This window comes from Paroedura picta, chromosome 3, assembly GCF_049243985.1.
Source record: "Paroedura picta isolate Pp20150507F chromosome 3, Ppicta_v3.0, whole genome shotgun sequence".
NCBI lineage: Eukaryota > Metazoa > Chordata > Lepidosauria > Squamata > Gekkonidae > Paroedura > Paroedura picta.
Genome location: NC_135371.1, coordinates 91,125,422 through 91,146,320, shown reverse-complemented (window position 1 = coordinate 91,146,320; position 20,899 = coordinate 91,125,422). Strand labels below are relative to the sequence as shown.

At 46.7% G+C, this 20,899-nt stretch overlaps 1 long non-coding RNA gene across 1 annotated transcript in view; it reads right to left on the bottom strand.

The window, feature by feature from the left end:
* LOC143831260 (uncharacterized) overlaps window positions 1-20,899 on the bottom strand; it is a 59,580-nt gene that overhangs the window by 4,120 nt on the left and 34,561 nt on the right. The window contains exon 2 of the long non-coding RNA XR_013228773.1: window positions 19,901-19,971. This is a non-coding gene — a long non-coding RNA (uncharacterized LOC143831260). The remainder of the gene's footprint in view (window positions 1-19,900; window positions 19,972-20,899) is intronic.

Below are 20,899 nucleotides of genomic sequence, written 5' to 3'. Positions count from 1 at the left end.
AAATGCTCCCAAACCTAAAATGTGACAGTGTCCAAGTGCTAATGGCAAACGAAGGAAAGTAAAGGGGGAAGCAGCATTTCAAAAGCAGCAAGTCAGACAAAAATCAAGGGATCTAACACCTGGCTGAGAGGTGGCCTTTGGCAGTGTTTTTCCCAGACTTTCCCATTGCTGAGGCACATTTCTCTCTGAATTAAAATTGGCAGTGCAGTTAACTCTGACACATTAAAGGTTTCTTTTTGAATGTGAAAGAATAAAAATTATCCACCCGCAGAGGAGCTCACTCCTATTTGGATTTTGTTTTGTTTTTTAGAATTAGTCAATGTTCTGACTATGCCTCCTAAGTGGGAGGGCACTCCAGGGTAGTGACTCATGCATAAAGACACAGGCAGCTTTCTCTGAAAGTAATTCTGTTTACTCATCACAGCGATGGCTAAATGATCCAGGTACACCTGATGCAGTGATGGGACCAAATTGACCCCCTCCTAATACAGTGAGAAGCAAATTAGAAAAAGGCAGAACCAGGAGCAGCCTTCAGTGGCTGTATGTTAGCAGCCAGACCCCTCCACACACTAAGGTGTTGTTTGTAGGCAGATACACAGTGATTACTTACTGCTGGAACAGACAGCAGACAAGGAAGGAAGAGGAGACATCAGCACCTCAAGGAAGAAACTTGCTCATTAGACTTCCCAGCTTCAAGCATAAGGAAGGCATCTGGCATGCAGATGGCCAACTTGGGGCTGTTGTTATTATTCCCAAGGATCACACAAATCATAAATATATGTGTGCACATGCTACTCTGTCTCCAAGCAGGCAGGAGCAAACAGTGTGCGTTTTGAGGAAGCGAAACCTCCTACAAACTCAGCAACAAGGAGGCCTAGAATTCCTGGCCCCCAAGCCACTACGTCCAATCAGAAGCTGAAGGTCCCAAGGCAGGGCAGTCTGTTTTGTCTTGTATCAGCAACTGTAGAAATTAGTTGGGAGAGGTTTCCACAGCTTTTTAAAATCTTCTTCCTCTCAACACTGGGAGGTTAATGGCCCGGAAGGGGGGTAGGTAATGTACAGGGCCCCTTAGAGCTTGGGGCCTGTAGCACATGCTACATGTGCTACATTGTTAAAACAGTACTGTTTATCACCCTTCCAACTCTGTCTTCCTTAGATAATCTTGTGTGTGTGTGTGTGTGTGTATTTGCTTTTTGGTGTGTTTGTACCACTTCAATTATCTTTTTAAAAAGCCAATTTCCAGTTTAAACCTGACAGCTTTATTTGGAGTTTCTTAAGGGGATATCCTGGTATGCATAGGTGGAATTCCCATAGTTACCCACCTCTTGCTAAATCTCCACTTAATTCACTCATTTCACCTAAATTCAGGAGAGCTCCAATGTGGGTAATAATATAGCAGTCTTTAATTCTTTATTTATTCCTTGCTTCTCATTGGCAATTATGTCATGAAAGTATGGTGCTCTGGCACAGTCCGAGAATTACTGGCTTATTTAAGGAGATATAATACAGAGTTAGATGTGTGATCACGTAGGAGCAAGTTAAATGTGGATCTGGGAATCTTAGGTTTATTGTTAGGGTTGCCAACCTCCAAGCAATGGGGATTACATTTGATCCTCAGATGACAGACATCAATCCCTCTGGGAAAAAATGGCTGGTTTGGAGGGTAGACCCCATGCCATTAAATCCCAATGAGGTCCTTCCCCTCCCCAAACCCTGCCCTCTTCAAACTCCACCCCCAAAATCTCCAGGTATTTCCCCATCTAGAGTTGAGAACCTTATTCATGGTCCACCTGACTCTAATCTTCACTGGGCAGTTTTCACTGCTTGCCTCAGTTTCTGGTCTTTTAAAATGGAAATGAATGGTTGCAGGACAGCTGCAGGATTTTGAAGGCCTTCAGGCAAGAGCTAGTGGTGAGAGGTAAGTGAACAAACACACCAACAAATGTCCTGAAAGCAGGCCATCCACCTTTTCCCCACCAGAAGGGTCACCAACTCTGGGTTGGGAAATACTTGGAGATTTAGGGGGAGGGTGTTTCAGCCTGGGGAGGAGAAGAATCTCAGCAGAGAGTCCAAAGCAGCCATATTCTCTAGAAGAACTTATCTTTGTTGCTAAAAACCAGTTATAATAATGGGAGATATCTTGGTGCCACCCAACCTGTCAGCCATCCAATTTCTCTCCCCCTTCTCTCTCCTCTCTCCCAGCATTCTCTTGGACTTAGTCCCAGAAGTCCAGTGTGATATGTTCCTTACCCTTTCTCAGTTGTAGGGACATGGTGTTCTTGTTTTATAGTAGGCTTACTGGAAGGTTGAGAACAGAGTTAGTTACTCTCATGCCTTTCTGACCTCCGAGCAAAGCAAAAATAGCAGCACAGTCTGCTCACTATGCCAAAATTTGCTAGGCCCCAACAGTGACCTTTGGCACCTTGCATAAGGATAACAGTGACCTCTCTCACTGGGAGGTTGTAGGAGCAGAGAGAGTGAGTGGAACTCACAAAAGCTCAGATATAAATAAATGTTGCTCCTCTGCAAGGTGCCAGTCAGGGGGGCAAGAACAAGACACATTGTGGAAGATAATATGTGTTACAACACACTTCGAGTGTCATTGTCTCCATCACTCCCAGGTGGGACTATCTCATTGCAGAGAAACAAGCTCAGGGTGACCATTGATTTGTCATTGTCATGAGTTAAAATTTCCATGAAAATAAAATGTTCCTTATGATCATTGTTGTGGCGTGTCTGTATCTTATTTTGAAGGGTTGTTTAAACATTACCATAGCGATCAGAGAGCATTAGGGCAGTGGTTGAGAGTAGAGGAGTAAACTACCTCCCCACACACCGGGCCTCAGTAAAATTGTCAAGCGTTGAGTGGTCCCCGGTGGTAAAAAGGTTGGGGACCACTGCTGTATGTTACCCCCACTCCTGAAAACGGACATGAAGTCGAAAGGCAACAAAGTCATTCTCAAGCACTATCATCCTGTATAGACTATTTCTCAATGATCTCTTCTTTCATAGAAAGAGTCGCAAGACTTTGGTCCTGTCTGCATTCATCCATCTATACCATCCTTTCTCAATGTTTTTACCATTGAGAAACCCCTGAAACATTCTTCAAATTTCTAGAAACCCCAGAAGTGGAACAATTGTGCAGAATATAGTTGGGAAGCATAGCTTTGCACATGCCCACCCAGGGCCCTGTCCCTTCCTCCCCCATCCAGGCTCATCACTGGCCATTTTTGGAGGGGTGGTCGACATAGCTGTATAAGGCCACATAACGTGATAAATATTTAACACATTTAAAATATATATATTTTAAAGTAATTAACTCCCACTCATTCAAGAAACCTTTCCAGGGCTACCAAGAAAATCCAGGTTTTCACAAAGCCCAGGTTGAGAAAGCCTGATCTATACAATGGCATGCTTTCTGTATTAAAATAAATAGGCGTAATTGTTCAAGGTTTGCATAGTCAGCAAGACTTAACCACCAAGGCTGGTAAGACTGCAGCTTGGTGCAGCTTGTTCCATGGGAAGTAAGCAAATGAATAAAGGTTTTGTTTCCCAATACATTATGGGGCTGTGCATAAAAGCTCTTCAGTCAAGATATTCTCTGAGGGCAGCTTCACACAAGGGCACTTTCCAGCACAGATATAATCACTTCTGTATAACAGGAGATATGCACAGTTCTAAGGAATATGCAAAGAATGCATATAGATCTTTTCCTAAATATATAGGAAAATTTCCTAGGACAATACTCATATGTGATTCTTATTGACTATCAGGCGGCGACTAATAAGGAAGACACTACTCCTGCTGGCAGTGAAATAGCCGCCACTTTTATTATTATCTCCCCTCAACGGAGGGTTGGCACCAAGACCGGATAGGGAACCTGACGGCCTTCAGCCGTCAGGCTGCTCAACTTGTGTGCCTCCGTGGCGCTCGGGGTCCCCGCCTCCCTCCCAGCCGGGAGGGCAGATCACACCGCGTCACAGGAGATTCACTCAGGGAGGCAACCAATGGGTATCCACCTCCATTGGACTCCCCAGTTGCCTGGCCACAGGCCCCTAGCCACCCAGCCGGGTAGGCCGTGCCTTTCAAGTGGCTGGCCTCATTAAAGAGACCCCCCTTTAGTTGGGAGTACCATACGCAGATGGGACTCCATACCAACAGGTTCTTTACTGGTCAAAACTTGCCACTGAACGGGAGCACCACTGCCTTGTTCCCACCAACCCTCAGGAAACAAATTATCCCACAATCCAGCCCTGATATCAAATAACCACAAATCACACCCCCACTCAAATGTACACCATCTTTACGGAACAGGGGCAGCAATCTAAACGAAATTTCAGGATGAATGATTACATCCCAACCCCAAAACAACTTTGCGAGCCACTTTATTAACTTTATGCTTGGCCCAATTAACCCTCTCAAGCCTGACAGCCGAACGCTAAGACAATCTGCCTAGTATGTCAGACCAGAGCAACTTCGTTCTCGGAAGGCGCTGGTGCAGAAGAGGTAAGTCAGCCTTAATGCTAACACCGAGATGTTGGCCGGACATTGAAGGTAAGTCATTTTCCCCTATGTGTCGCACCAAAAAATCAGGTGCTCCATAACGAAAAGCCTCATCGGAAACGACACAAACAAGTCTCGCCAACACAGTCCACGATGTCCCGACCAGATGATTTGGCATGCTGCGTCCAAGCCGAGGTTAGTTCCCCATCCCAAACTTGCTGTGTATCGACAGGCCCAAAACAGAATGCTGTGGCCTAAGATCAGAACGGTTGGCCTCAGTGGAAGAAGACCTACAAAGACCACATGTTAGTCACACAGCTTAGGACATATGTAACACCTGTATGCCTCAGATTTCCATCTCCCCATCTGCTTGATTTGCTGAGGAGAATTACCCAACATATGGGCTTCTGTGGCGGCTCCAATTCTGAAAGAATGAGACCCATAGGCTTCCGCCTGAAGCTCCAGGCATGTCAAACAGGACCGCATGACAGCTGTTAACTGGAAGCGAGACAAGCACTTCCCGTCCCTATGAATAAACAATGGGCCAGGCACGTTAGGCTGTACATGCAAATAATGCAGCATGCAACGCAATGGGCAAATGCCAGACTCTTCAATGGCAGACAACAACACCTGCGAGCCCCTGCACAGCTGGTCACATTTTGAGCTCCACAGGTTGCACGAGACCCCGCTGTTCTCCAACTCAATATTGGAAACTGCCAGGGCCCGTGAACCCATGGGTATGAATGCAGGCGATATAAGCTCTCCAATCCTGAAGGTACCACGGAATGCCAGGCTGAATGCAGCCTGAAATAGGGCAACCTCGAACTTAAAAAAACAAACCCCCTGCATGTGCTTAAACATGGAACGCAAAACTGAAGACGTGATTGGGCGTCTAGAATCAGCCAACCTAGAAGTCTGCTGCCTCCAACCCTTTATGGACCTCTGGGCTAAAAAGGAAGTACCAGGATCCCAAGCACCCACGGCTTTATGGCAAAACGACAGCCCCGACAAAGTTCCTTTTAGTATTTTGTATGACAAACTTTGCCCTCTCAAATAGGCCAGGTATCGTAAGGCCAATTCTTCATTCATAGGCCAAGCAGAGTGCCATCTGGCCCATTTGGCAAAGTCCAAAAGCCCAAAAGCCGCACTCTTGTAGGCTCGGCGAGTCGACGGTGCTAAGGATGATAAGACCCCGTCAACAATTATTCGATGCCAGGACTCCACAGCTCCTCCAGGCATGCATCTGGATCCAGATTCATAGCCGGGGCGAGCCAACGAAACCTCTCTACCTGAAACAGAGAGAGGGCATCAGCTACCTCATTTTGCATCCCCGCTGCATGCTGGGCTGAAAAGGATATGTTAAGCGAAAAGCAAACCAAAGCCATGTGCCTAAGCAGGCGCATCATTCAAAATCCTAACGACAGCTTGGTTGTTGCACCAAAACAATACCTTCTTGTTAGAATATGTGCCCCCCCCCAGCGATACGGCCACCAAAATAGGGGGAAATTCCAAAAATGTCAAATTGTGGCAAACGGCGTCCTACCAATTGTCAGGCCACCGCTCACCACACCACCTATTATTTAAAAACATGCCGAAACCGCTGCTGCCTACAGCGTCAGAATGTACCTGGAGTGTGTCCTGTAACCGATAAGGTGTCTGCCAAATGGCGACCCCATTAAAGCTTCCTAGAAATGTCTCCCATACCATAAGGTCAGCCTTTATTTCCTGGGTCAACCATATGTGATGAAATGGTTTCTGCACACCCCTGGTCACTTGAGCCAGGCGTGCACAAAAAGCCCTGCCGAGAGCTACCACCTTGAGGTGGCCCAAGACAACCTGCAAGTCCCATAAAGTTCATTTGTTCCTTTTTAACAACCCCATCAGCAATCCCCTAAGGATGATCAACTTATCTATAGGCAGTCACCGAATCCATTTCGATACCTAAAAAGGTGAGTCTGGTGGCTGGACCTTCCGTCTTTTCACCTGCCAGGGGCACACCAGTTGTTCCATGACCCACTGAAATAGACGCAACCTGTCCCGGCAAACATCAGAACCCCCTTGGCCTGCTATCAAGAAGTCATTCAAATAATGCACTATGCTTGTGAACCGGACTTTTTCCCACACCAAGAATGAGCTAAACTTCTCAAAAGCCGCACAGGTGATGGAACAGCCCATCAGCATGGCTTTATCTACATACCAGCACTCCTGAAAGTGGAAGCCCAACAGGCAGAAGTCATCAGGGTGTACAGGAAGGAGCCAGAAGGCCAACTGTATGTTGGACTTAGCGAGCATCGCATTCCGTCCACACTCCCGAACCATGTCTACTGCAGCGTCGAATAAAGTGTACTTCACCAAGCACAAGTCTTCCACTATATGGTCGTTCATGGAACTGCCCTGTAGGTAGGAGACTACCCCTCCCAATAGCCGGGCAGCATGGACCAGCCCAGAAGAGGAAGAACGAGAAGAAGGCCTCCCAAGGGAGCCATATCTGCCGATACCCTGTTTCCCCTGTGATTGGTCTGGCCTAGTCCGTCCACAACTGCGGTGACGAGCATCCCTAGAGCCCGCTGCCCTCTTCTGGCTCCCCGTACATGGCTGACAAAGTGGAAACCGGGACCTTGCCTTCCATGCCCGCCGCCTGCCATGCCCTTGTTCATGCCCACTACCACCAGCACTAGGGCTCGAAGAGGTAGTTCGACTGCTGGATGAGGCAGACTCCCTCTGCAAGGCCTTAGACGTACCCAAGGCTCCTTTGGCCTAGTTGTACTTCGTGCCTTGCACACAACAGGCCGAGCCTTCTCTGCGCATGCCTGCGGTGTCACACTGCCACCCTCCTGGGCCCGCTTGGATTTACTGCTGCCTCCCACAGCAACAGCCTTGGGAGCAGGCATGGCCACAGCCCAGGTGTTGCGCGCCCGCAACGCACTGGCCCGCCTTCCTTCTGACACCCTGGTGCCTAAGTGGCTTTCCGTTGTGCAGGGGGAATGGGAAGGGGGACCCCCTTTCGCACGCTTGTCTGCAGCCGCCTTCTTGGCCGAAGCACGACATCCAGGCATCTCCCTACTCTGAGGTAAAAGTTCCTTTTTTAAAAAAGGAAAAAAGGGGCCAGCCGCAGCAAGAACAACCGTGCCAAAGCCCCTGCCACTCACGCCCGCTAATCTCCTCCCGCCTTCCTCTCAGCCCTACCTCCCAAAGCTCAACCAGACAGTATGCTGTCTGGGTGGCTGTGGTGCAGAGAGCCCGGGAAGCCTTGCACTCGGCCTTAAATAGGCCTGTGCCTGGCCCCCACCCGGGCCATGAGGCTCAGCATGAGCCCGCTGCTTCCTTGGCAGCGCCACGGCATCAAAAGGTATCCGTGGTAAGTCCCGGCCTTTTATTTTCAGAAACAGCTGTATTTGTCCACCATCTAGTAAACACCAAAGGTTCTAAGCAATGGTTTCCTACCTACCTCCTGGCCTCTTTGCAAGATCTTTTTTACATAAACAAACAGAAGGATGTTTTTATATGATGATAATGCAAAAATACTTGGGCATAGGCTACTATGGAACCTATATTCTATAAATACATGCATTTCAGATGAAGTGTGTTGATGAGAATTGAGATTTTTTAGTATTTTAAGTTCTCTTTTATGCCACAAACTTCCTAGACAAAAAACAAATATAAACAAATATTTACAAACATTTCTTTTTCTCTTGCCCACAGACTGTCCATTGGAATGCTACCCACTGCTGAAATTTCAGCTTTTATATGTTTTAATCCTGTTTGAATGAAGTTGCACCAGGGTGTAAACTTCACGGAGCTTTTATTCCAATCCCAGGTCGATTCAGTCCCTGCCATCTACACAGAATGCAATTTCCATTTTGATTTTGTCCGATTTAAAATTTCCCTCAGCAACAAACATGATTGATCCAGAGTGACCCTACCTTTTCCTCGCGATTTCCTGGAGTGCTTTTCACCCTCGATATTTTAAAATTTGCATGAGTAAAGGTGCAGTTCTCTGCTTTTCCCCGAATTAACTTGCTGCTGAGCCTACAACATTGTACAAAAGCCCTGCTTGGTCGAGGTGTCAGTTCAAATGCTTCCTGACTGCGAAACTTTCCTCCCAAGATTTTTTTTGCTTTGTTTCCCTCTGGAATCTGTGCTCCAGAACCAGCAGAGATTTGCCTCTTCTCTGAGAGGCTGCTTGCTGGCTCCCCGGCTCCCTCCCCCACGCTTGTTAGAGAAATAGCCCTCGTGCTGCTTTTCCACCGGCTTTCAAAGGAGGAGAAATCCTCCACCCTCCCCTCTCTCCACCTACCTATTCCCCGAATGGTGTAGAGCAGTGGTCCCCAACCCCCGGTCCGGGGACCGGGACCGGTCCGTAGATCAGTCAATATCGGGCCACGGCTCCTCCTTGTCCTCCTCTCCGGCTGCTGCCTCTGTGGCTGTCCTGCCACTGGCTCACCTTTGGTGCTCTCCAGAGGCTGCCCTGTCACCGGCTCACCTTTGTTGCTATACAGTGGCTGCCATGGCTGGGGCTCCCCCTCAGTGTGGCACTGCACAGCGGCTGCTTGCAGAGCCCCCCAACGGACGGTAGGAAGTCAGGGGCGCCGGTGGGAAAGCAAATGGAGCAGGGGCTCAGGCAGTGGCAACGTCCCTCAGCAAAAGACTATCCCCCCCCCGGGCCTCAGTAAAATTGTCAAGCATTGACTGGTCCCCAGTGATAAAAAGGTTGGGGACCACTGGTGTAGAGCACTTTCTGTTTCAAGTTGGTGGAAAGTAATGAGGAAGACCTGAGCTCAAATCGATCTGAATTCAACAGGAATAAACAAAATAAGTGCAGATTCAGCCCAGGATAAGAGTTAGGAACAACATGTGGTATACTTTCCTTTGGGTTCTTTGTATTCATTCTGTCATTTTATTCAACTTTGACCTTGACATCTATTTATCCTAATTTGATTGCGTTAGTTTTATATGCCAGTGCCAATAAAGATATATAGTTTGACAACCTTCATGCGGGGCCTGGAGAGGTCCTAGAATTACCAATGATCTTTAGACTGGTGTTCCCCAACCACCGGGCCACAGCCTGGTACCAGGCCACGGAGGCCTCGGTACCGGGCTGCGGCGGGGGGAAGGAGGCGCAGGTGCTGGCACGGGCGTGCCAGCAGGTACGCCTCCCTCCACCCCATAAGCACTGCACTGTGGGGGGGAGGTGCGCCTGCTGGTTTGCAGGCCTAGTTGTTCCCGGGCCTCTGGAGTAACCAGTTGCTTTTGACGGTGAAATCTGTGGTTTCATATCCACACTAACCCCATATTTTCCCAGGCTCCACCCTCAAATCTCCAGGCATTTTCCAACCCAGAGTTTGTAGCCTGAAATACCATGGAGTCTGTACTCTGAGGCTGCTGTTTTCTTCTTGAGAATTGGTGTCTATAATCTGGAGATCTGTTGCAATTCCAGGTTGGCAACTCTACTACAATGATTTAAGAAAGAACCATAGTTAGGACTGACCTTCATATAGCCATTGTGGGCAGAAATTATATAGTTTAATAATATGATCTCCATGTCTCAGTTTCTGCCAGGAAGTTGGTGGTTGCAGAAATCCTAATATTGGTCCACAGTGTTGTGCTAACATTTTGTACAAGCAACCACAGCAATATTGCTGGACATTCCAAGCCTGGTTTCTATCAAGCAAAGCCATGATAGAGAGTTGAGCCAGAACTGGAGATCATAACAGCCTTTTCTTGTCATTCTCCTGATGGAAGAGGATTTGTTGGGGACAGGCTCAGTGGCAACCATCAGAGACTCACTATCCACATTATGGGGCTGTCCATACAGCTGGGCCCAGAACAGCATAGATGTCTCCAACTGTACCCAAACAAGAACTGTCCGTAGAAGGGAAGGAGGAAAAGCTAAAGATAGGTTGTTAGATAAAGGTTGGTTAGCTGGCAGATGGGAGCAGGAAAATGGGAGAGGCTGTTGGAGGGGGGACCTGTCTTTTTATGGAGTTCAGATAACCCTTGCTGACTCAGTTAAGCCCTGGGGTTATAATGAACCCAATTATATTATTAGAAAAGCAAATTAATGCAGTTTTTTTTGGGGGGGGGCTGATTTTCAACTTTTCCTTGGCCAAAAGATGGTTCCTTAATGTATATGGCTGATCTGGCCACCTGGATCAATAATATCGAGTTGGGACTACTGCAATGAACTAGTATCCCCTCAAAATCAATTTGGAAAGTCCATTTGGTGTGGAATACTGCAACAGGCTGACTCTGTGTGGCTGAAGTTGAATCCAGCAGGATGGAGGTCTTCTGCCTGTGTTGGCACATAGATAGGTGATCTCCCAGCCCTTGATGGAACCCAGCTAACTGATGTATCTATGGAACCATCTGATCCGTTATACCCCTCAAAGAGTTTTACGATTAGCAGATCAAGATCTGCTTAGGATCCCCAGCCCAAAGGAAGTAAAGTTTACCTTAACCAAGGCCAGGGCCTTTTCACCATTGGCCCCAGCCTGCTGGAACACTCTGCTGAAAGACATCAGGGCCCTGCAGAGCTTAAATCAGTTCTGCAAGGCCTGTAAGACAGAACTGTTCCAGAAAGATCAACAAAGAGTGTTGGCCCTGTTGCTGGGATCTTAGGAAGATTGCTCCAGAAAGTTTGAAACCCTCCATTTGACTGTAAATTTGTTTGGGGGACATGGGAATGTTTGTTTTAGATTTTTATGTTTCTGCTGTTATATATTATTGTATTAGAAGAAGAAGAAGAAGAAGAAGAAGAAGAAGAAGAAGAAGAAGAAGAAGAAGAAGAAGAAGAAGAAGAAGAAGAAGAGTTGTTTCTTATATGCCACTTGAGCTCCACAGGAAGGGTGAAATATAAAAATAAAGTTTATTTATTATTTAAATCTCTAAAGCTATATCCAGTTTCTGAAAGTTTACAGCATATTTCTGCTCTAATTATTTAATTTGATATTTATTCCAACAATTTAAACTGAATTGAACTATAAGGGAATTATATAGACAAATAAAACAAAAATAGTCCCAGATAAAATCAATAAAACCTGGCCTTTTATATAGTCCTTTTATATAGTCCCATGTTCATCTGCTGGAATTCCTAATTAAGTGCTAGGTTATTAAAAACACTTAATTATTGTTATTTAAAATTAGAGGAACTGCTTTAAAAGCATCTACACTTTAAAATTGCTCCTCTGAGAGTTTAAATATATCCATGCCTGTCAACCTCTCAGTAAAATCCACTCCAGCAAAGGCAGGACAGACCAAACCAAAGGTGACTAAAACAATTCATAAAAACATAAATAAAATGAATACAATTCAAACACAGGGCATAGTCCTCAAGTGACTTTTTACCAGATGGTCAAAATCGTTAAACATACTCAGGCGAGCAACTAATTAAAAGAGATTAAAACAATTGTTAAAACAGTCGTTTAAATAGTTAAAGCACAACAACACATCAACCACTTTGAGATAAAAACAAAATGAAAACCCTGCACCTGCAAGCTAATTAAGAACAGGCTCATATACAAAGTGCTTTGTGGCCTTTTGCCCACATATCTGTGAGACCACCTCTCCCCCTGTACTCCTCCTTGACAGCTTTGCTGATCAGGGGCCACCACTGCCATACCTGTGCCTTCTCTGTTGCGGCCCCCACCTTATGAAACGGCCTGCCTGAGAAGGTCTGGAAAGCTCCCACTCTCATGGGTTCTGCAAACTGCAAACTGAATTATTAAACTGTACACAGGCAATAGAGGTGCACAGCACCAAACAATTCACAGAGTTGCTTAGAAAAATTATTAGGTAGGGGTTCTGATCTATACTACAGTGTATAGCTTGCAGAAACAAGGATGGAATTTTACATCATTGAACGTGCCATGTCAATATTTATCATTTACTTCAGTTCCATTTCTGGTTGATTCTGCAACCCTAATCCTATCGCATTGTTTATGGAATGCCCCATCCATCAGTCATATTTAACTGAAGTGGACAAGCTGCTGGGGTCGGTGAGGGCAACCACTTGCCACCTGGATCGCTGTCCATCATGGCTGCTCAAATCGGGTGACAGACAGATAGAAGACCCTTTGAGGGAGACTGTCAACCTCTTCATAACGTCAGGCTAAAGGAGGCAGTGGTTCATCCTTTTTTGAAAAAAACCATCAATGGATCCACGTGACCTCACCAGCTATCGCCCGGATTCGCATCTTGTATTCCTGGGAAAGGTGGTTGAGAGGGTCACCATGAACCAGCTCCTGGCATTCTTAGTGGAAACTTTGGCCCTGGATCCATACCTGTCGTGCTTCTGTCCCGGGCACAGGATGTAGACTGCACTGGTCGCTCTTACAGATGATCTCCGGTGCCAGCTGGATCATGGCGGTTCGGCTATCCTTGTGCTTCTAGATCTGTCAGCTGCATTTGATGTGGTCAGCCATGAGTTGTTAGCCCACCACTTCTCCAGGATGGGGATTAGGGGGACAGCCTTACAATGGCAATCTCCTTCCTTAAGAACTGGACACAGAGGGTTACAGTGGGGGAAGAGTTATATGACCCCTTGTGCTCCCTTGTGGAGTGCCGCAAGGGGCGATACTCTCCCCCATGATTTTTAACATCTATATGTGTCCTCTAGCACAGCTGGTCCAGGGTTTTGGGCTAGGCTGTCACCAATATATGGATGACTCCCAGTTCTATCTCCTGATGGAAGGCTGACTGGACTCTCCCCTGGAAACATTCGCCAGTTGTTTGGAAGCAGTGGCTGGATGGCTCAGGCAGAGTCATCTGAAACTCAACCCTTCCAAGATGGAGGTCCTGCAGCTGGTAAGAAGGGGATAGGATCAGGAAGCGTGCCCCCCCCCACCTGGATGGGGTGCAGCTTACACCTGTACCTGCAGCCTTGGAATTTGGGGGTGATCTTTGACACCTCCCTATCTATGGAGGCACAGATCACAAAGGTAGCACAAATGGCTACTAGCACCCTACTTGTCCTCAGAACACTTGGCCACAGTGATCCATGCAATGGTCACTTCCAGACTAGACTTCTGCAACTCACTCTATGTGGGCCTTCCCTTGTCTCTGACCTGAAAATTGCAATTGGTACAAACGCAGCTGCTAGAGTCCTCACAAGGTCACCCTGGAGTAACCCCATCCAGGCTATGCTGAGGCAGCTGCATTGGTTACCTGTTAGCTTCCGGATCAGGTATAAGGTTCTGGTCTTAACCTTTAAGGCTATATGTGGCCTGGGTCCCAGTTATCTAAGGGACCGCTTGTCTCCATATGCTCCCCACTTTTGCTAAGCGGATATGAATCTGCTGGTCATCCCTGGGCCCTGGGAGGCATACTTGGCCTCAACCAAGGCCAGGGCCTTCTTGGTCCTGGCCCCGACCTGGTGGAATGAGCTTAGGGCCCTGTCGGAGCTATCAGTTTTCCGCAGGGCCTGTAAGATGGAGCTATTCCACCAGATGTTTGGTTGAAGCCAGGCTAGGAAGATCGTGTCCCTCCCTCCATAGCCCCCTAGGCCAGACACCGCCAGTGAAAATCCTCTGGGGCAATGGTGACTGCTGTGGTAGGATTGAAACAATGTCATGGGGGATGCTGTAAATTGTTGTGCTAGATTTTTTGCTGCCATTATGGATTTATGTATTGGGGTTTTATGTGGTTTGAATGTTTTATGTAAACCACTACAAGCCAGCCAGGCTGAGAGTGGCAGTCAATAAATATAAATAAAATAATAAATAAGATAAATAAATGTGGCATTATACTCTGCTGAGTTCCCTCCACTCCCCAAACCCCACCCTCCACGGGCTTTACCTTACAAATATATGGATATTTCCCAACTTGGAGTTTGAAGTTATATAACAGCCTGGACCTTTGCAATTCTGGCACAAGATAATGGGCACAATGGGATCTATGGCATTATGGCCTGCTGAAGTCCTCCCAACCTCCCCAGACTCCCCCCCCCCAACCCCCATATCTCCAGGTATTTCCCCATCCAGAGCCAGCAACCTTGGCAAGTAGGGGCAACCACAAAATGGCTGATACAGGAGACTGACTCAACCACATAATGTTATGGAGTAAGGCATAACTTTAACAGTAACTCTTCATTATTTCATGCAGAAGATCTATTTAACAAGGTGACTTTTAAAATTATTGTTTGAAAATATTTTCTTGCATACATTCAGCTTATCTTCAGCCATGCAATGAAGAGTCTTGTACTTTGTGGTGGCAACTGCTACTAAAACAACTTTTAAAAAATCCGTGCAGGCTATCAGATTCCCAGTGCCCAGTCAGAAGTCCTACTCGACAAAATCCCATCTGCTCCTAAAACACTTGGTGGATATTAGGAAAGGTACCAACAGTTGTCATGGTGCCTACAGGCACCACTACCTTGGGGACTCCTTAGTGTACAGAAAACTAGAAACTCCAATAATCAGAGTTCCATTACAGACCATCTCCCTACAGTTGAAGAAATCCGCTGTATTTCTCAAAACAAGCTTGTAGATCCATAGAAAAATAAAAAAACGCAAGTTATATAATACTTTGTATCAGAACCAGTCAAAAATCTGAGAAGTACTGAATTTATCTGTAAGACAGTGTAATTCTTCATTTGGAGGAACAGGCCCTGGAAATCAGGGAACTATTTATATGATTTTATTGGTCTCTGCCCACTTAGCATATTACCCAGTTCAGCTTCCTCTTGCTGCTTATCTAGTATATCATCTAACCTCATCCCCAACTTGTTAATATAAGGACATTATCCATCTGTTTGGGATTTTTAATGCCCTGTATATTCTGAAACATCCCTCCACCCTTCTGCTTTACCATCCAGTTTGATGAAGAATTCTGGAGAACTCAAAAATCATCTTGGGTATTATGATCTTTTGGTTGGTCCTATGACTTGGCAGGCAGGGAGGATTTAGTGTGGATCAGCATAGCTCCCCGTTAGGGATGCAAGTCCCCCAGGTGGAATTATAGATCATCTCCATACTAAAAAGATCAGTTCCCCTGGAGAAAATGGCTGCTTTGGAGAGTGGATTCCATAGCATTTTATTCCACCGAGGACCCTCTCTGCCCCAATTCCTGCCTAGTCCTGCCTCCATCCCCAAAGTCTCCAGCTGGCAACCCTACTCTCTTTTCATAACTTGATCTCCTTAATAACTGACTAGTGATCTGAAAGACCGCGGTCATCTGACTATATACAGCCCTGAGTAGAAACAAGCAGCATTGATTGCAATTTTAAAACAAGCCCTCATGCGGCATACTCTGTGTTCCTGGATTCCTAGGCAAATTGAATCACTGATTCAAGTGGCAAAGGCCTAGTATCTATGTTAGTACACAACAGTGGCATGAAGATTACGTAGAGACAGACTAGCCTCTAGATATTTTTGGCTATCTAACATGAAATGCAATTAGGTTGCTTCAGATTACATTTTTATTAATTTTCATCTTGCTCTGCTTCCACTGCTTGTCAGGGTTACCCCTCCTTCTGGTTATACATCCTTAAAAGGTAAAAATTTTACAAAGAACCTGCTGAGAGAAAATTGGTCTGGAAAACAAATTTCTGGCAGCTGCTGCCTGTCAATTTCTGCCCATGAGTCAGCAGCAGCAGTGAATGGCTGCATGGACGACACTGCTCCATTAATACTCCTCTGGCCCTGGCACTGCCAAGGCCCTTCCCACTGCCAAGAAGACAAATCCATCAGCAAGAGCTGCAGTAAAGACAGCACTGACATTTAAAAACCTGAAGGCAACCTCCATTTGCTGTGTCCATCTTTCTCCTCAAAGCCAGTGGGGGGGGGGGGGGGGCGAGGAGCTCTCAAACCCAATTAGTGTTTTGGTAACAGACTCTTAGTCAAATGAAAAGGAATTTGGTGAGCTTTACTAAAAGCCTGATTTGTCTTTGTTTCTGTGGGAACAACAAGCAATCCTATGACACTTTGAAAATGTGCAGGTTTATTGGGGCATAAGCTTTTGTGGAGCAGGGACTACTTGCTTCTGATATAATTGGTTGTCTTCCCTGAAATCTTATCCTTAACATGCCCGCGGCACCGCGGGCACCACAGACTAAATAATTCGTTAAGCCCTCAGGCGGAGGGCTTTGTCCGTGATGAGGAAGGGGCCTGATTGGCCCCATCCTCCTGACAGACCATCGGCCGGGCCAATTGGCAGGCGTGAAGCGCCTGCCAATTGGCCCGGCCGATTCCTAGGCTGCTGAAGGAAGTAACTGCGAGCCGCGCGGACGCGGCTCGCAGTTGCTTCCTTGAGGGCGGCCTGACGCGTCGGGAGGCGCGAAGTGCCTCTGACGCGTCAGGCCGCCGGCAAGAGAGCCCCCGGCAGCCGCGCAGAGCGCGGCTGCTGGGGGCTCCCTGCCCGCCCGCAAAGGGAACCCCTGGCATTCGCGCGGAGCGCGGCTTCCGGGGGCTCCCTGCCCGCCCGCAAAGGGAACCCCCGGCATTCGCGCGGAGCGCGGCTGCCGGGGGCTCCCTGCCCAACGGCCTGATGCTGTGAGAGACGCAAAGCGCCTCTCGCAGCGTCAGCCCCCTGAGACACGGAGCCCCGGCAGCCGCGCTCCGCGCGAATGCCGGGGGCTCCGTGGTCTAGCGCCCGCTGCATTTAGCTGCAGCGGGCTTGATTACTAGTGCCACAATAAATTGGGTAGGTTTGAGGGTGCCACAAGGTTCCTTTTTCTAGTTTTTGCAACAACAAATGAATATGGCTATCCGTCTGGAATCTTTGTAAATTCTCCAAGAGATTACCATCTTAAAATGAAGTAAGTATTTAAAAATACTGAGAAGGAAGTGAGTAGATATATTTTTTTGTGTCAGCAGTGGTCCCCAACCTTTTTATCACCGGGGACTGGACAATGCTTGACAATTTTACTGAGGCTGGGGGGGGGCAGTCTTTTGCCAAAGGATGTCACTGCCACCTGAGCCCATGCTCCACTTGCTTTCCTGTTGGCGCTCCTGACTTCCCACTACCCGCTGGGGGGCGCTGCCAGCAGCAGCTGTGCAGTGCCATGCCGAGGGGTAGCCACAGCCATAGCAGCCGCTGGAGAGCACCAAAGGTGAGCCAGCGGCAGAGTGGCAGGGCAGCCCCCAAGACAGCAGCTGGGGAGGAGGATGAGGAGGAGCCACGGCCCAGTACCAACTGATCTACCAACCAGTACCGGTCTCTGGACCAGGGGTTGGGAACCACTGAACTATAGAACTTACCATTATGAAGATAACATGTTTAAACCAGTCGACTAGAATTTTAAAAAATAAGACTGAAATAATGCCTTTTCTTTGCTGAGAGAAACAGTCAATAATAATAATAATAATAATAATAATAATAATAATAATAATAATAATAATAATAATAATAATAATAATAGCCCTTCATCCCGCAATTTTCTCTACCCTGCAAAGTTGTGGTAAGAAAGTCCTTCTTTCAGGGCTAGCAAATTACTAGGAGCAACATCCTAGCAGGCTGTAAACTGACGCGCAACTAAGGTCCAGTCAGTCCAGTGTAGAATAGATGCAAATAGTCTATGCCAGTAAAAATCAAAACAGGGAGAAGGTTTATCTTTATCTTTGCCAGAGACTGGGAGGTAGGTGGGTGGGTGGGTGGGTGGGTGGGTGGGATTAAAGGATAGCTAGGTAATGTTCCTCTGTAAAACATGAAGGACAAACAGATCAAAGTTGGCTGCAAGTTATAAATTCTCTGGAAAGGAAAGGAGAGATCTCCTCAGACTCTCTTGCTGTGTTTTTATCTCTGGACTTACGCCAGCTGTCATGAAGGACTCCCTTGAACTCCATTTTGAATAACTATATCCACACAATATGCACAAACCCCAGACTCTAGGTAATGGAAGTTCTCTGAGGGCTTATCACTCCAAGAATTACGTACCTGTTCCTTTAAATATGTCTATATAGGGACACATCTTGTCAGGGTGGAATGCATTACTGTTTGCCATTTTCCAATGTTTGTGCAGTCCTGCTGCCTATATGTGCACAATTCTTTTATTAAATAGAATGCCAAAAGAAACCCCTCCAACACCATGTCCAATTCTCAGTCATGTTTACCAAAGGTGAAGTAAGGAGAAGGGGCAAGCTGATGCCTCCATCCTTGTGGGTGCGAAAGGCTGCCTGCCGATGAACACAGCAAGAAGGCAGAGCAGGCACAAAGTTCCAGAGGGCTGCAATCCCACACTTCCACCCAGGCATACTTTTCTAATTCAGTGAGTAGTGGTGGTGACAAAAGATTTAACCTGAGAATAGAGTAGGCCTGTTACTAGTGGTGACTTGGAGTGTCCTGGAAACCTCTGGATTGCTGATAAGGAAGGAGCCTGGAAGAAGAACAGCTTTTTTTTTGTACCCCACCTTTTACTACCCCATGGACTCTCAATGCGACTTACAAACATCTGTCCTTTCCTTTCCCCACAACAAACAGCCTGGAAGGTAGGCAAGGTTGAGAGAGCTCTGAGAGAACTGTGTCAAGCCCAATGTCACCCAGCTGGCTGTATGTGGAAAAGTGAGGAATCAAACCTGGGTGTAAACTGCACGGAGCTTTTATTCCAATCCCAGGTCGATTCAGTCCCTGCCCTCTACACAGAATGCGATTTCCGTTTGGATTTGGGGCGATTTAAATTTTCCTTCTGCAGCAAGAAGGATTAATCCGGAGTGACCCTACCTTTATTGTGTGATATCTTAGAGTGCTTTTAATCCTGAATATATTCAGAAAATCGCATTGTTTTGAATCTGGGCTCTCCTCCGTGGTAGAGGACCTGTGATTGGCTACAGGTGGTCATGTGACAAGTCTGCCTTAAAGGAGAAGCCCCTAAGTTCTCTCAACTTCTGCCAGCCTTGGATTTTTTTTTTTGTGCCTTCTTCATCCCCCCCCCCCCCACCTTCAAGAAAAGAAAGGATTTTTTCCCTCCCTCCTCTGACTTCTTGGATCCTCTCCCTCCCCCTTCAAGAAAACAAAGAAAGAGTCTCCATTTGCATCCCCCCCTCTTCTGAGCCTCCCTAACCACGTGCAGAAGACTTTCCTGTTTCAATGGGGAAGGGGGGGGGAGAGGAAGACCCGAGTTCAAAGCGATCTGAATTCAACAGGATTGACAATGGAATAAAAAAAGTAAGTGCAGACTCTGCCTAGGTTCTCCAGCTTAGAAGTTGCTGCTCTTAACCACTACACCAAGCTGGAAACCTCTCCACAGTTGATATCACATGAGGGGCTTTCCCATCTAATGCTAGAAATCTATCTGGCTTAAATGAGCTACATTTATATGTTTATTTTAAATATTTATTTGCCCCACCTTACTTCTGAACACTTCAAGACCCAAGGCAGGTGACAACAATATAAAATAAACATTTAAAAACAGAAATAAAAACATTAAGGGCCATTCTGCATGACTTAAATGTAGCCAAACTCTTACCTTTCATGAACGCTATTAATTTAACGTTCCGCATGACATCGTAAGCAAACCGCAAAACTCCCACCGAATTCCTGCAACAATCGGAATTTTATAGCGCTTAGGGGGAAATCCAAAAAAGTGGATTCCCCCTGAAAAAAACGCTACAATTCTGAGCACAAGCTGCAACATATCAGTGAAAGACATGTGCAGTCTCAAAATAGCGGTAGAAAGAATGTCCCTCCCTCACTCTCGCCCCCGAGCTCCCGGAGACACGATTGCCATTTTTTTTCCTTAGCCCAGCCAAAGCAACGAACGAGCAAGGTTTCTCCGGCTAAAGTCCCTCCATAGAAGTGATTAACAGTAAAACAAAGCTCCCTACTGCAAGTGTCTTTAAAGTTCCCAAGCACAATACAGCCCCCTGTTCGACACTGCTCGTAATTTCGGCCACAAATCGCAGGGGGGGGGGGGGTTTACTTGAAGAGCATGTAAAGGATTAAGCGCCAGCTCCTACACCAGCAAAAAGGTCTTTCTGAGACAATGATTGAACAAATATTCGTTGCAACTGGTGTGTTTGCGTTTTTAAAAAACAGTTTTTAAAGGGAAAGGGACTTTTTGGGAGGATGAACACAACAGTCCATTGGCTGTTCTCTTTGATTGATGGCCAGGGGCGGGAAGAAGCACAGAAAAATATTGCTTCTTTTGTTGTGGTTCCAGCAAGACCAGAAACCTGTGTGGAATGAATGACAAAATTCCACTATTAAATCTAGCATTTCTGCATACTGAAAACATTTAGCAACATTGGTCCTTATGCAGAAAGGCCCTAAAAATCAACCTTGAAACATCTCATGCCCACCAGCAGAGTATTCTCTCTTTGCTTGGGTGTAGGCTGCCCTTTACAAAATGGCTTGTTTTGCAGCCTCATCAGAAAGCAAGTGGGATAGGAGCTCCCTGATGTCTTCTGGGAGGCTCTTCCAGAGGCAAGGTGTAGCCACAAAGTATGGGCCAAGGCTGTTGCAAAAT